A 7,563-nucleotide genomic window follows, 5' to 3' on the forward strand; every position below is an offset into this window, starting at 1 on the left:
CTGTCGTCATCTGAGTCATGAAGGTCTTCTTTGTCAGGAAACTTCATGGCACGAATTATGTTGAACTTAAGCTTTTGTCCATTGATGCTCAAAGTGATCTCCCTTTTATGCACATCGATCTGGGCGCGACCTGTTGATAAAAATGGTCGCCCCAAGATGATGGGCACATTTTTGTTGGCCTCGTAATCCAAGATGATGAAGTCGGTTGGTAGAATAAATTTGTCAATGGTGATCAACACGTCCTTCACCTTTCCCTCTGGGTGCACCAGAGATCGATCTGCCAATTGGAGAGTCACGATTGTGGGTACAAGTTGCCCTACATTCAGCTGTTTAAAGATCGGCAGAGGCATCAAATTGTTACTGGCTCCAAGGTCACACAAGACTTGCCTGATGTACAGTCCTCCTAAGGAGCAAGGTATAGTAAAGCTCCCAGGATCGCTCATCTTCGGTGGAATGATTGATTTCAAACCTTGCGTTAAAGCCACCGTGGCAAACTTACCAGCTCCCCCTTTCTTGGTTACCATGTCCTTCCGAAACTTTGCGTAGGCAGGCATTTCCTCAATCGCTTCACTGAATGGAATATTAATATGTAATTGTTTTAACATAGACAAAAAGCATTGGTACTATACCTCTTCATTCTTTTTCTTTCTTAGTCTCTGCGGGAAAATGGTAACTGCACTCTCACGGTCCCCGTTTCAGTTGCCTTTGAAGTCGACGCAACCTCTAACTCTATTGCTTCTTTTTCTCCTTCTTCTTCTTGCGTCACTGTAACTTCTGGTTCTGCCGCAATGGGAGCTGTCCGACTAAGCTCCTTCTTTTCTCTCTCCATAATTTTCCCACTTTGTAATGTCACAACCTGACATTGCTCTTTACCTGATCCCCCTGGGTTGTGTGGGAGTTCTGTTGAACTCGGCAAAGTCCCTTGCAGTCTGTTCTTTAGCTCACTTGCAATCTGGCCCATCTGTAATTTTAGATTGCGGATGGACGTAGCCTGATTTTGAAGCACCATTTGGTTTTTGTCTATATATTGCTTCAATAGGCTTTCCATGGAGGAAGATTGCGATGGTTGCGAGCTACTTGCTTGATTGCTTGTCTGACTATTGTTGCGTGGGAAGAATCCTGGTGGCCCTTTTTTCTGTGCCATAGGTTGGAAATTCTACTGCTGATTCTTCCATGTAAAATTGGGGTGGTTTCTCCACTCGAGGTTGTAGGTATTCGAAAAGGGATTGTTTTTCACAAAGTAAATAGACTGAGGATTCTGTGGGCATTCTTCCATTGCGTGCCCATCACTGCAAGTTGCACACCTTGCGGTGTTTTGACTAATTGCGTTGATTTGCCCATTTTGTGGTGTTGGACTGCTGATCACAATTCCCTGAATTAAGTTCATCATTGCGGTCATCTGATTCTGTAGTGAAGTAATACTTGCGTTGTTATCCTTAATTCTCAGTCTCTTATCACTCTCCCTCCAATCTTCGTGGTTCTTAGAGATGCGATCCAAGATATTCTTAGCCTCGTCATACACTTTATCAAGAGACCACTAGCGGCTGCCGCATTGGTAGCGGTCTGCGAGTCGGGATTCAAACCATGATAAGAGATTTCCATCTGAAGGCAGTTTGGCAAACCATTGTGTGGACAGTCCCCGACCAACCTCTTAAACCTCGCCCAGGCATCACTGAGAAATTCGTCCATGTCTTGTTCAAAATTTGTTATGAGTTTCCTTCGTCTAGTGTTCTCAGTAGGCAGAAAATATTTCTTCATAAATTTCTCTACGACATGTTCCCATGAAGTGATCTCTCCCAGCTCGAGAGAATACACCCATTTCCTTACCTGATCACAAAGAGAAAATTGGAATAAAGTTAGTCGAACTTCTTCGGCAGAGATGTTTGGGAACACAAAAGTATTGCAGATTTCAATAAAGCTTCGGAGGTGGGCATACGGGTCCTCGCCACGCCGTCCTCCGAATTGTCCTACAGTCTGGATCATCTGCAACATCACCGGTTTCATTTCGAATCTGCTTCCATCGAGGGTAGGCCTTATGGTTCTTGGAGAGAAATCATAGAGGTTTGGTGATGCATAGTCCCTAATGGGTCTATTGGGATCGTTAGCCAGAAGGATTGGATTCGCCATGACGTTGTTTTCGTTTGATGCTCCGTTTCCAGGCTACTCCGCCATCTCTTTTATCTGACTGTTGTTGTTGGTGATCTCTTAATCTCCGTCTGAATGTCCTCTCAATCTCCAGGTCGTAATTCGTCAGAGATTGAGAGTCTGCAAAGAAATCAGAAAAATTGCCGTTAGCACACTATTTTGTCGAAGTCCTCGGCAACGGCGCCAAAAACTTGATGCGTTATTTTATGATGTGGAAATGTGGATGAAATGCGATGGTGAAATTGCGTTGAACACTCAAGTTTCCTCAGCGGAATCCAAGTGTAAACTCCATTGAGTTTCCTGGTAAGTCCAGAGTCGAACTCAGGGACTTGTGAAAATAGGTTGCGTTGGTAATTTTTAGAAAACTTTGCGGTAACCAAATAAATCAATAGTTGTTGAGGTTGTTGTTTGCGATGATGAAAAATAAATAAATGCGGTAGAGTTTGAAAAGAGTTTATTAAACGGGAAATGCGATGAATATGCGGTGAACAAGTTGAGAAAAGTTTCGGCTAACATTTCCTATGATGCATTCATGCTATACAATCATGCAACATGCATACAACAGTAAACCACCTCTCGGTGCGAATGCCACGGCTTCTAAGGTTAGAACGCATGCGATATATGCGATAAATCTATAGGACCTACGCATAAGCTTCTATTCTTATTTATGCGATGACAAAATGACACACACACAATAAGGCGACCACATAATATCATTCCCATCTCTAGGATGCATGCGATGCAGGTTGACAAACAAAGCTTATCTCTAAGTCCCTATCTCTTATTTATGAAGTTCTAATCTTGCTCTCTCGAGTCCAGATTCTAACCTAGCTTTCTTGAGTCATTAGGTTCTTTCTTTAGACTCTCTTTCGAGTAGCTCTAAAAGGGTATTTAGCACAACATAAAGCAGGACAATCGCAAGCAATGAACTTCCTAGGTCATGTTAGCTTAGTTCTTCTCAACCCATTCGACTAGTTTAGCTACTCATGCGTGCTAAGAGAGTGAACAGATGTAGAATCAGAACTTCCATTGTATAAATATGAAGATGTACAAAATAACAATGCAAGTATAGAATAAAGAGCCTGGTAGCAATCTCTTGCTGCCCAGGCTTTTACACTATTTTTTTTTCTACTCGTGTTTAAAAGATATTCTTGCTCTCGCGAGAGTCGGCCCGCTCTCTGCTTCTACGCCTCAAGGTTCTCTCTCGAGTTACCCTGAGCGATTTCTGGCGTCTTTACTCTTCTCTTGCTCCACCTTAAAACAAAAAGAAAACACTATGGACAAAGACAAGCCGAGCTGTTAAATTCGTAAACTAGTGAACTCCTTAACCTCTTTTCTATAGGATGCCTCTGGTATTTATAGAACTTCCAGGGTGAAAGGTGGCTTCTCTCTTATGATTGCATAGATGGGATGACTTTAATTCCTGACTAATGCGCCGAATATTTTTCACCGAAAAGCTGAATGTACTTATTCGTTAGCGACTGTCAACTTAATTCGGATTCGATTGTCATCAGCTTTCTGTCCCTTCGTGATTAATTATGCCTTTCACCCAGATGGGCCACCATGTTGCACTGACCAAGTTGCGGCAATCCTTCTTGGGCAAATGTTTGCGAACACAATCACCACAAAACCTTGCAATAATGCTGCGCTCGACCAATTTCTGCCTTGCGTCAACGCAATTTCTACACAAAAATACAAAAATCAACTGTTCCTATACGATGAACGCATGCGGCCGCAATATAATAAACTTAATGCTTTTTAGACAGAATCTAATACATTTGGGTTGCCCCCACGTGTGTTTCTGTCCGTTATCATACCCCCAAATTTAAACAATACTTGTTCTCAAGCATAAGCTAAAGACTTTCTTTAGCAAGTTGACCGCAATGTTCTTTTCCTAGTTTTCTCAATGATACTTCGTTCAAATCCTATGTACAAAAGTTTCCTTAAGTCTTATTCAAGTCTCCTCTTAAAATATTTCTAAGAACCTAGGGACTGCAAACTTAACCTTCAAAAAGACTTTACTAACTTTTGAGACATCGCATGATTTATTTCAAAGAGAAAAAAATTTTCCATCGGGGTGTCAAATGGTTTTATCCTTGCATATTTCTTGACATTGTTATTATTTTTTTTCTAACCTTGCGCTGATCCAAGTGCCTTGCCTTCGTTTTGGCTTGCCTCCATGTGTGTCATGCGGACATTCAACTACGAGCAATGCACTCTTCCTCAGACTAAACTCATACCTATTTGGCAGCGGAGTTGCGGTCATTTATTTATGCGTTCATCCTGGTGACTTACTTTCGTTTTGGCTTGCCCCCACGTGTGTCATACGGACATCCAACTACGGGTAAGTGCCTTTCACAACTTAACTCTTATCAACATAGGTTTCCCATTGCGTTGACAGTAGAGTTGTTATTCTCAAAATCTTCCTCTTTCTTTTTTTTTTCTTCAAAATAGCAAGGTTGAAAATAAATACCTCACCCCCAAATTTAAAATGCGGCAATATCCTCATTGCCAGAAGATTGAAAGAAGTCATACGATGTTCTTAGAAAGCTTCGTAAAGAGAGTTTAAAAGAAAGCTAGGAAACCCCTAACTTCTAGAAATATTTCATGAGGTGACTATCTTAAAGTTAAGTTGACTCTAGTATATATGTAAGACATAGAAGCATATTTTTCATCATTGAAATCATAATTGGCAAAGAGACAAAATGTGGTAACTTACTAAATTTATCCATGTCAAATGATTGTGGTAATCAAAGAGGATGCGGTGATAAAACTTTTAAAACTAAGATGCGATGCAATAGTGCAAAATTTGAAATAGAGATAAGGAAGAATACACCCCTAAATCTGCATTGTCGCCCGCATTGTATATTGACGCATCCATCTTTGCGGTGATCTATCTTCTTTGGATTGCGGTGATGGAATAAAATAAATTGCTTCTTCGTGCATCATCTCCACAATCCAATGCCTCGATCATTACAAGAAAAACAGAGAGAGGGTCAAATAATTTTAAACAAAACAAAATTCTTTATCGCAATCTCCATTTTATTTTAAAATAATAATAAGAGTAAGAATAGATAAGGACTGAAAAGATATAGTGAAGATATAGTGAAAATTCTGAGTGGTAGAGAAGAATTGAAGATTCCATGATTCCCAAAACTTGCGTCCCTGATGGATTGCGATCGTCTGATAATGTAGGGACCTCCTACTTCCTTCTTTATTCAAAATTCTTGAGTTCCATGGAGTCAACTTGGCGATGCCATCCTTCTCCATGATACTCCTTTACTCGCTGCCTATTAACTTTGAATATGTTGGTTCCATCATCATTTGATAATTCAACCGTGCCATGCGGAAATACCTATTTAATTACGAATGGTCCGGACCAACGTGACTTTAATTTTCCCGGGAAATCTCCTTCGATGGCCAAATTGAGTTGACTAATAGAACAGTTGGAAATCTCTTTCGATGCCTTTCAAGTGACAAACCACGACTATGGGATACCTAGCTTGCTCAAGCAGAATTTGCTTACAATAATATGCAAAACAAATCAACAGGAAAGTGTCCATTTGAGGTAGTCTATACCAAACTTCCCCGTCTCACTTTTGATCTCACTAATCTTCCATCTTTAGTTGATCTTAGTGCAGAAGTAGAACACATGGTGGAACGAATCAAATAATTACATCAAGAAGTGATAGATCGCCTAGAAAAAGCAAATACATCTTACAAAGTCAAAGCTGATGAGCACAAGATACTCCAAACTTTCCAATTAGAAGATCTAGTAATGGCTTTCCTAAAAAAATTTACACATCTAGTAGGCGTTCACAACGAGCTCTCCAACAAAAAACTTGGTCCCTTTAAGATTGTCGACAGGATTGAAGAGAATGCATACCAACTTGATTTACCAACGTCAATGAATATCAGTTCTACTTTCAAGGTATCTGATCTAACTCCCTACTATGCTCTTGACGAGTTCCAACTAGCAACATAACTCGAGACGAGTTAGTCTTTGTAGGGGGAGGGGGAGGAAGTTTGATAGAGGGGCATTTTGGGAAAAATATCCATGTGTTAAATTGACTTTTAATATCATGAATTAATTTTAGTCTAGGTGTAATCCAACCCTTCCCTCTTGGGTCTATTTAAGGGGCATAGGTTTAGTTAGTTAGGAAGTTAGGTGTGGATAGACCTTTATCCATTGAGTCTATTTAAGGGAAGCTTGTTTCCACTTCTCATTCACAAATAATAAAATTTCTCTCAAATATTTGATTCAAGATTTTTGTTTTCATCAGTTTTTATAAGATCGGACCACAAAATGAATAGTCACTCTATATAACACCGTTTTTAGAAAAGACTTACATTTCACCAAGATGACCATATGTGACTTGACCTGAATCCTAAATGAGTTTTGAACTTATGCCTTTGAAGGTGGTCCTTTGATTTGCATGAGTGAGAATGGTCAGTTTCGCCGACTTAATATGCTTGCCATTTTGAAGATTGTCTAGTTAGAGAGTTGGGAACACAACTATATGTAAGAGTATATCAACATGTAGTGGAAGTAACAAGGATCAATAAGCACACTAATTCATTAATTTTGGCAGTAACTACAACATGCTCATCTAACATAAGAGGGTTTGAAGTCATACCTTTATAGAACTCCTTTAGAACTTGATTCTTAGCTGTGATCTTCTCCGATATTTGTTGTGAACCACCTCAAAATCTTCCCCACTATACTCTTGGAGCTTTAGAATGAGTTGTAGGACTTAAGAACAACTTGAACGAAAAGAAACTTGGAGAGAAGCTCACTACTACAACCCACTTGAAGAACAATTTCTTCAGCCCAAATTTTTCTATAAAAACTCTTTGAATGCATGTCTCAATTCCACTCCAATATTCTTTATTTATTGCTAATCCATTTACGAGCTAATAGGGGGACCTCGCGGACCTACAGATCATGGGCTCCAACAATCCAAGTTTAATTGGCTAAACTCACTATACCGAATTAACCCCCATTCGTCAACTAATGGGTCACTCCACTAAAGCCCATAGTTGAACTCCCCTCACTAAGATATATTATGTCCACTTGATATAACCATAATCAGTAAGTTGATCCTTCATAAGTCGTTCGTAATCACAGTTGGGTCAAGATCACCGTTTTACCCTTGAATACATCTCATTCCTAATGTTCCTACTGACCTTCTAATGAACAATTTTGATTCATAATACTTATGAATCAAGTTCTTTCTCTATCATGAAAAGGTGAGGCCCTGATTGTTCAAGACCTGTAATCAGTACTTAAGAAAACAACCTATCTGCTAACCCTAGGTAGGAGAGAATTCCATCTTGTAGGGCTATGTCCCTAGCTATTCATCTGGTCTTATCCCCAAAATGGAAGGCTTATTGAGCAGTGTTGTTGGACTACTCTCA

General features: G+C 39.9%; 1 non-coding gene across 1 annotated transcript; it reads left to right on the forward strand.

Annotated features, from left to right (window-relative positions):
* Window positions 1-1,618: 1,618 nt before the first annotated feature.
* LOC120068599 lies at window positions 1,619-1,725 on the forward strand. Its single transcript, XR_005479237.1, has one exon. It is a non-coding gene; the product is annotated as a small nucleolar RNA R71 (small nucleolar RNA).
* Window positions 1,726-7,563: the final 5,838 nt, after the last annotated feature.

The sequence above is a fragment of the Benincasa hispida genome, chromosome 12 (assembly GCF_009727055.1).
Source record: "Benincasa hispida cultivar B227 chromosome 12, ASM972705v1, whole genome shotgun sequence".
Classification (NCBI taxonomy): domain Eukaryota; kingdom Viridiplantae; phylum Streptophyta; class Magnoliopsida; order Cucurbitales; family Cucurbitaceae; genus Benincasa; species Benincasa hispida.